Source organism: Ammospiza caudacuta, chromosome 3, assembly GCF_027887145.1.
Source record: "Ammospiza caudacuta isolate bAmmCau1 chromosome 3, bAmmCau1.pri, whole genome shotgun sequence".
Lineage (NCBI taxonomy): Eukaryota > Metazoa > Chordata > Aves > Passeriformes > Passerellidae > Ammospiza > Ammospiza caudacuta.
In genome coordinates, this window is record NC_080595.1 from 71,534,274 (window position 1) to 71,543,974 (window position 9,701).

A 9,701-nucleotide genomic window follows, 5' to 3' on the forward strand; every position below is an offset into this window, starting at 1 on the left:
TTTGTATATACACTATTAAATATATTTGCCTTTTGTAAGGCAATCTTATATACCATGTCCACTTCTATTATTGCTGGGGACAATGGAGAAATGGGTTGGGTAAGGCAGATTTTCCTTAGCCTGTCTTGCATAAAGACAGGCTCTTGTCATCTTCAATTAGAGGACTTTGAGATCTGGAATCTCTAGAGTTCCCTTTCCTTACACCTCCAGCCTGCTGCAGCAATAGTTCCCACAAGGAGAGCTAAATGCATGCCCACATGTATGCTGCCAATGCCATGGAACACTGCAGTGTTTTTTATGGCAGGCCTTCAGCCTCACTATTGCTCTTCAGCCCTTATTTAAAACAGAGCATGTCAAAGGACAATTGGCATTTGGGAAGCCAGCAATTGTTAAGAGAAAGAACATTGACTCCTACAACTTGCAGTATGCAGTATGGAACAATAAAGTAATCAAAGATGGAGGGCCACAGGGTGCTGGCCATCAGGATGGCTCAACAACATCACATCTGCTAAAATTAAACATATTTTAACAGACCACAAAAGCATGACTTTGGTGAGGGTTTTTTGTTTTTTAACAGCCTTGATCTTACTGAGGTAACAGTGGACCCTGTTGGCTTAAAATTCTGCAGCCCTTATTCTTTAGAGCAGTCATACCAATCCTCCCCAGCTTTCGTATTTGTCATGGAATGACCCAAACACAGCTTTATAAAAAAGTACATGTGTTTGGTAGCCTAAAAGAAAATTAGCCCAGAAGTTGATACTCCTAGTACAGTATCCAAATTATTTAATTAGCTTTCCGTGGAGGTGGTGCCAGCATGGTGTGTTGATGTAGCACATGCTTTCTGGTGCTTATGGAGAAAAAATTAAGATTTTCCTTCAGCAGACTTGTGCAAAAATAATTGCAGCCATTTAAGAGAAGGGTGTATTCAGTGTTGTCAACTCCAATGATTTTTATTGTAGTATTTTCTGTGGCTCTTGCCACTCCAGTTTCAAAAGGGAAGCTAAAGAGCTGAAACAGGCTAATACCTGATGTGCCAGCAGCTTCCTGAGAGGGCACAATAAAACTGTGTTAGGCAGTGGCACTTCTTGGCACCTACTTACATGTGGGGAAGGGAGGTCTGTTTTTCATGTGATAAATTTTCTATTAAGAAAATAATTTTCTAGTATGTGGTGACAGCCTAAAATCATGACAGAAATTTATCTTAAATGATCACCAAAGTAAACACAGGAGTGGGATGTGGGTTGACATTTGGGGTCACCTGGAGTGCACTACAACATCGAGCCCAGCCTCCAGGTTCAGTGAGTCTTCTGAAATGCTGGGGCATTATCTGCCAACTCAGTATGGCTGTCTCTGTTATCTGAAGTGTTCTAGCACTATGAATTAGTCTGTCTCAATTGGCTTCTGAGCCTCTTAGCCAATTTCTGCCACATTTAATAGGGAGGGCTCAAAGATATAAGTGCCTGTGAGTTTCATGGAAAGACTTCCCCAAGCAAAGAGCGAGCCCCAAACCCACACGCTGAGGAGGGAGAGGTTCTGGTCTCTTCCCAGAGGTGGACAGCTGGCCACCCTGGCCCTGGCAGGGGGCTGGGAGGCCTCCTGGGCTTCACAGCCTGCACAAGTCTGCAGGAGAGAAGCACGTGGGGAATGAGGCTGTGTCAGTTTAGCTGTTTGCAAAGCAGCGTATTAGGGAGTGCAGTTAAGCATTCAAAATGATTAGTGAGGCTGGGTAGTGAATTCCTTTCATCATTTTGGCTGTCATCTGAAAATATCTGCTCTAGATTTACCACAGATTTGCTTGGTTTGGGCCAGGGAATTTCATTAAGCAATTCCTGCATCATGTGATGCACAAGGTTGCATTAAATGGTCTGGTGATTATTTCTATTCTGTTTGAACGATCCTTTTCTGCAAAACAATACTAGCAGAGTGAGGAAGAAAAACTAAGCTTTGCTGTTTGGGAAGTACAAAGAGCCCAATCTATTTAACTGCTGGGGCCTTTTTTTTTTTTTTTTTAATCGAATAAGAATTCCCAGGATTCATTGATCTTTACATTAGTTAGAGCATCCTACAAGGACAGAAACCATGATGGGGAGAGTGTGAGTAATGAGCTAGCAGCCTAGTGAATCATTTCCCCTAAAGCTTTGTATTTGTAGAGAGACAGATGGTGGGAGCTGTGAAGAGGGAGAGGCAGGAGAGATTTTTGCAAACAGCAGAAGTATAGAGGATGGTGAGGAAAGGAAAATAGAAAAAAGAAATAATCAGCAGGTAAGGAAGAAGAAGAGGCTGAGAATACACCAGCTGTTTCAAAACTAATGCATTAATGTTAGAATGGATTAGGTTTAAGGGAAAATACAAAAAGGAAATTGCAGAAAACAAGTGCTTTGTGGCTGAGAGAGGGAAAATTTACCAAGAGCAGCCCTAAATATATATTTGTAGATGAACTCTTGAGTCAGTTATTAAGTGCAAATAACAGAGAAGCAGCTGAAAGGATGCAAGGCTCCATCCTGCAGACTGGCAGTGCTGCTGCCCAGCTGGAGCTGCCAAGCTGCAGGTGCCCACAGAGGCAAAAGGCATCACTTGGATGGCGACAGCACCAGGGGTTTTTCTCACAGCACCTGTAAATTTGCAAGGGGTGTGTGGGAAAGGAAATCCATTGTCCCTAACATGGAAAGTAAGCAAAGCAAGAGAATTACATACTTAACACTGGGATGAGTGCAGCATTAAGATAGAAATACAGGATTTAGAGACAGCCTGCTTTGGAGGCTTGCCAAAATTCAGATGACATTAATGCATGTAAAGGTTTTGTTGTGCAAGTCACCTGTGTGACAAAAATAGGGGTGCAAAATTTTATCCCACAGTTAATTTGGACCTCTCCAGAGAGGGTGATTCAAGTACAAAGTTAATTTAATAAAGCCTTGTACACAGGACAAGAAATGCTGCCCTAAGAGCTCATTTGCTCCTGGTAGGGTCTTAAATGGCATCATTTGATGCCATTTAAGAAAATAAATCAGCGGACTTCCCTGCAGCCTCTCTGGGGCCACCAGCAAGGCAGGTAATGAAACTGGCTCATAAAAACAGCTCCACCAAAGGGTGCCTTGCTGAGAGCCTTTCCCTCATCTCCAGCCACTGACCAGGCTGCAGGTAGCAAAGACATGGGCATCTCAATAACAGCATCAGTGTGGGCAGCAAACTTGGGCAGTGTGGTCAGGAAGCTCCTCACTGAGATAAGAAAAGGAGCAATTCCCACCATTTAGGATGCTCTGGGTTGTCAGATGGAGGCACTGGTAAAGCTGACAGACACCCCTTGTCTTAAAAGGGAAGGGGATGTGAGAGAGAGGAATTGGGAGCTCTGTGGCCTTGCAGTGCCAGAGGTCTGCTGTGGCAATGAAGTGAAACATGTCTCAGGGGGTTCCCTCCTTCAGTGCAGAACAGGCACACCTTATCTTCCAAAGCAAACATCTCCCTTGTTACACTTTGGCTCTAATTTAACAGGTTCCTCCATGCCCACATCTGATAATGTTTCACCTGTGTTTGGGAAACAGATCCTGCCTGGAAGGTCACAGCTTTTGTCAGCCTCCTCCTCCACCACCTTTTATCACGATGTTGCTGCAGGGAAGCACTGCCACAGCACCCACTTTGCAGTACTGATGGGCTGGCACTGCTGCTTCTCCCCAGAGCCCCCAGCATGGGTCTTCTGCAGAAGTGCCAGGCTGGCACACAGCACATCAGTATCACTACATAGCTCCAGTGTGTCACTTCTCCTCGAGCAATGGATGCTCACACAGTCCCCTCAGCCAGCATGCACCACACTGGCACATGAACATCTCACAAAAGTCACTTGCAAAACCCTCTCTGAGACATCAGGCACACCTCTCCCACGTGCATATTACAACCAGTGCAGAAGAGAAATGCCTGCGTTTATGTGGTATTTGTATTACAAGTTATTGCTCATAGCAAGAGATGTTCTCTGGGCTGCAGGGAAGGACACCTGAGCAAGCAGAGGCTCCACTGCCATGGCAGAGGAGTGCTGGATGCTGCTGCCCACAGAGGCAAAGCCAAACCAGGCCCTGAGATGCCAGAGCACAGAAGAAGGCAGCAGAGTAGCAGCCTGTCCAATCCCCCACTAAATGAGGCCAAGAATAAGATGGAATTGCTTAGCCCCACTCCAGCCTCCATGGGCTCAGAGCCCAGCCTCAGCCTGATCATGGAACAGTGCACAGACCACCAGCTGTGTGTCCCTGTCTGTGGCCAAGATCACTTGTAAACAAACAAAAAACCATCTAAAGCTAAGTTGCCCAGCCTAACCAGATCTGCCAGCTGGGCTGCATTTCAAGGGCTCGCTGATGTGGAGGGGACCAAACAAATACAAACACACATACTCCCTGCATCGTGGCTCTGAGCACTGCATGCCACTGCACAGATCCATGCAAACGGGAAAAATGTCACCAGCAGCAAAGGCAGGGTTTTTAAAAACATTTGTTCTTTATTGAAAAGTATCAGGGACTTCTCCAGTTTCCAGAGTGAGGGGAAAACGCCTGCTTGCCCACCTAACTCTGGGGTAAGGGGAATTTCACAGCAACCTCTACAGACACCAACTCCTTAGGGCTAATGGACAGATCCAGGGAATCTCAGGTGAAACTTGGATGAACCCAGTGGATTTAAATCCCTCCAGGACTGGCTGTTGTGGAAGGGGGACCTGCCAAGGAGTAGGACATTTCCCAGGACCTACTTTGATGGTTGGGCAGATGAAGCCCTCTCTGTCTGACTTGCACCACTCTTCTAAGAATGGGGAAATGCACACTGTTGAAAAGCTCCAGAGAACCTCAAAAGTGTGGATTTTCTGGTGTGCAGAAGAAGGTACTGTAACGGCAGACACTGGACAAACACCCCACCACCCAAAAAACTACTAAAATAATTAATAACTAAAATTGATTTTTAAAAAATCATTACAAGCATCTGCAGTGAGCTCATTCTGTCTGTACTCCATTCTTTGGATTTTCCACTTTTTTCCTAAGGAATTACATTCTGGAAATACTATCTTGGAGGCCTTCTTCAAAGTTACCTCCTTTACTTGGGCTGACAGTCCTTACAGCATGTCTGTTCTGGTTTTCATCAGCTACACCCAGTGAAAATCTGGTGAATGTGATGCATTGTGACTGCCACGTTCAGCACTGCACTGCTCCTGTGCCAGCCTTGGGATTTCCAGCAAGCAGCAGGTGCTGCAGTCCACTGTTAAAAACCCTGCAGTCTTCAAAGGCAGAAATTCAGTGAGAAAGACTTCTAAACAGGTAACACTACTGGGGATTGAGCTGAACATCCCAGAAGCAGCGAGTGCATTAAAGAATCTTTCACTCCAAGGCTGGGAGAGGGAATTGAGCCCAGCTTGGCACTGACCAAGCCCAGTCCATCAGTATCTGGTAGCATCAGTTCTCAGTGGGTGCTGTGTGCATCTCACTCATGTGCAAATGCACACAGCCAGATGCTCCCACCACAGTCCTCCTCTCAGAACTTCCCCCCACACAGACTCTACAGAGACACTGAAATCCATCCTCAGCACTGATAAGGCACTAGTGGCTCCCAAATGCCAAACCAACAGTATACAGAGGACAACTGACCACCCCTCTTCACAGCAGACTAAAAATATCCCTACCAGCAATGGTTCCAGATGCTCAGGACTGGCTTTCCCCACATACAGGGCAGAGAATTGTTTGGAAAACAGAGATTTTTTTTTTTATTCTTCACTTTACTACTGTATTGCTGCAGACAGCAGAAAGTTACCCACTCACTCTTCTGCAGCCTCCTTAGCTAAGAAGCTGAGATAATAGCAAAGCGGCCATTTAGGCAAGGGTGTTGAAAACTTACTGATGAAAGAAGCATGTACATACAAAAATTACTGATTTTTATGGGTCCATTCTCTTCACAGCCTTACAAGAGACAGTTTTTTCCTTGAAGCACCAGCTGTGCAGAAGCTGAAACAGCAAAAAGCCAGCAGTAAGACTATCCCAAAAGAGAGATGAAGGGGAGCTCTTAAAATAGGCACAATAGCACCTGAGAAGACAGACAGAGTACAATAAAGAAGTGAGAAAGAAGAAGGGAACTACACTGTAATAGAATTGAATGCAGTAGCAAAGTTAATCAGCTAGCATAGACTCATCTCTTTTGGTCTCTTCTTTTCTTTTTTTTTTTTTTTAAGAGGTAAAATAACTTAGCACTTACTATTTTTAAAAAGAAGAGGAAAAAGAGAGAAAACCAGTATCTTCCTCCAGGCTTTTGTGTCCCATTTTAACTTAGTAGTTGGAAACCAACCTACTAAAGCAGCACAGTCCCTCCTGAGGACACAGTCACACTGATGACAATTTGATATACCAGCATACCAGCAGTCAAGAGACAGATGCATCAAGGCAAGACAGACAGGTATAGAGGTGCACATGCAAAACACAAGGAATGCAAACTGCACATCTCAGACCCTAACACTGATTGATGTAGTCAAGACTCCTTGCTCACTCCAGGGTAGAGTTAATTATTCCCAGGAGCAATTAACAGGTTGAATTTTCAGCTCTGGGCTGGATGGACTTGGCATTGGAGAGACAGGTTTCACCACTCCCTCAAAGCAATGCCCAGACAGTGTGACAGAATTTTGTGACTTGCTTTAATGGAGCAGTATGAGGGAAAAAGCATCATCCTCATCAAACCAGGTTATGGTTTTTCTGTTGCCCATATTTCTCAGTTGTGCACACTTCCCTGGTTTTGATGTCTTACTGAGTAACTTTGTCTAAAACAGCCCGATGTTCCAGGCCCCAACTTTCCAAGCCCCAGCTTTTTTCACTACAAAAAAAAATGTTCATCCAGGGACCCAGATCAGGCTCAGCCTGTGCATCCCTACACAAATTCAACACTGGATGTGATGTGGCCCTGTACTGCCTTCATATGATGTGAAATGAGAGGTGTAGTTCAGCAGTGCTGTTGTATGGAGAGAGGGCAGTGCTTGGGCAAAACTTCCAGGGCATTTCTATATCAAGTATGGTCTAAGCCTACATCTGTGGTGATGCCCAAACTGGTCTTTTGCAGAGGGCAAGAAGACAAGCCTTGATGAGACACTGTCTGTGAAACAGCATTGGTGAGAAAATCCAGCGAGTGCCAGGAAATCTGGTGGCACATTGTTTGTGGCAGAGCTCAGTAAAATGAGGTGTCCTAGGCCTACCCCTACAACCAGGACATTTCTTAGGTACATCACAGGGAAAGGCATTTATCCTACCAGACATATGGGGTACAAGCACAGGTTGCAAGCAGCACGTCTGTGAGCTCCAGAGCTGTCAGACCAGTCTCAGTGCCTCAACCCTCGGTGCACATGGAGATTTAGCAAAGGCATTTCACATCAGCCCAGCTATCAGCTCTGACTATCATGCTGTAGATGTGCAAGATGTAAAAGCATGCTATCAGTTCTGATTTCCCTTTTCTCTCCCACCCTTCCATTAGGAAACCTCTAATCAAAAGAAGAATTTTTCATAATTCTTTTGTGTGTTGTCTGCATTTTATAATATTAGAAGCAGCTATGCAGATACAGCTGCCTTGTGCCTAATGCTGTATACCAGAAGGCTGCTCTAACGAAGAGCTTACAGTCTGACTCTATCTGGGATTTGAGTGGCTAACTAAAATCCTTTGCAAATTATCACTGTCACTTCTTTGTAAGCCCTGCTTCCTTTCTTTACGTCTGAATTCGGGCTGGGGATAATGAACTTCCTGTATCAGGGACTGGGATACAAGGAAACTCATTGTACACTCACCAAGGAAGGGGACAGCAGTAAGTAGCTTATGAGGCAGCTCTGAAGGGTCTTATTAGAATGACTTATTCTGAGTTTCAGTGGTTTGATTAAGTGCATCATGTGATAAACACTTATAATGAACTTCTTCAGATGCTGCCAGGGAAAACCCAGCAGATAAAATGCAGAATCCCATGGCACTGCTCTCTGCATAACAAACTGATTACAAAGATGGAAAAAATCATGAATTCACTGGCTTCTCCCACTCAGGACACACATAACAATGTTATACAATTTTCTCTTTGCTGTCCCAGATTAAAGTATCCTTGCTATTCAGTCCAGTTCAAACTAGTGCAATTTTTCTCCTACAAGTCACCAGGCAGATTACAGCTAAATGTAACTACTTGCAAGAAAGTCTAGTCATGCTTCTAAATGATTTCTTTGTTATTAAAGAAAACAAAATAATACAAACAAACATGGCTATGGTTAGAACTAGATGATCTTTAAGGTTGCTATAGGGAAAAAAACCCCAAAGAACTAAAAAAAGAACTTAAACTCACAAGTAACATATGCTAATTTGGTTTGTTTAAGAACAGCAGGCCACAGTTGAGAGCATCCCTTGCAGTTTTGGCCTGGCCAATACCTGTAGGACCAATGAACCAAGGTAATGCATCAGCATCTGCTCTGCTCTCTCCTCACCCCCAGTTTGCAGCTTCATTTTTTCTCCTTCTCAGCAGCACAGCCTCTTTTCTTTACCCTCCCAAGCTGTCTGTGCCTAACAAGCTACAGCACCTCTGCAAAAGGCATCCTGGTTCTGGCATGAAGCAGAGGATGGATGCACTGCTTCCTGTCCTGTTAGCCAGCATAAATTACAGCACTGCTTCTTCAAGGCCTGTGCCATATCCCTGGCTGGGGTGTCAGCTGGAGCAGGCAAATGTTTCAGCTGGGTGTGGTAAAGATGTCAGGAAGCACCAAGAGAGGTAGACAAGTGCTGGACACTTAAGTGAGGTAATTGGTATTACCTGGGAGCCTTAATTCAGTAAAAGGTCAATGAGGGCATCCCTTTCCTTTAAGCTAGTTACTGACTGGTTTTCCCTCAGTCCAGGCTCCAGGCTTTACAGAGCAGTAGCTGAGATGGCAGAGGCTGCAAAGCCAGCCCACAGTAATGCCTGTCCTCAGGCTACCTTGCTCCATCATCCCACTGAGTAATCAGCTCTTTAGGGTCACTGGGTGAAGTGCCTTAAAGGGGATTGCTTTGGCAGTTCAGGTGTCAGTAGAAACAAGAGGGTAAAGGGTCACCTGACACCTGGCAGGACACCTCAGCAGCTCTGTCCTGCCTGTCACCAGTGGGTCTGATAGCTGCCAATGCCACAGAGTGGAACCACACTGGCAGTACTAATTCCTCTGATGCCTCAGGTTTTAGCTTTTATATTTTTGCAGATTTTGTACTTCTTTGGTGTGTAGATCTGAGCTTCATATTAGGGGATAGTGAGATACTCTCTTCACAGAGTAGGTCGACAAAACAATTCCTTCTCTAGCTGGGGGCCAAGGACAAATGATGCAAATTTCAGGCCCAAGAGCATAAACAACAGTGGACTGAAGAGAGAAAAACAAGAAGGGTGGGACTTCATAAGCTAAAGCTGTAACTGGACAGTAACTCCAGTATGCTAATGGACCAGAACTTATAAAAGTGTGAGACCCCGTGACCGGTCATCCATTTTGTGACCATTTTGGGTTCACCTTGGGTGTAGCCCTGGCTGGGCTCTTGTACTGCCCAGGGTGTATCTACTGAGGCCTTTTAATAAATACCTACTCTATTCTTTAACTCTGTCTAGCCTGTCTTCTAGGTCAGCCTTCACAAGGCATCACCTCCATCAGATGTACAGCCCTTGCATTTCCCTCCTGCCTGCCTCAAGACAAGAGTGCCCAGCCTGGCACACAAGT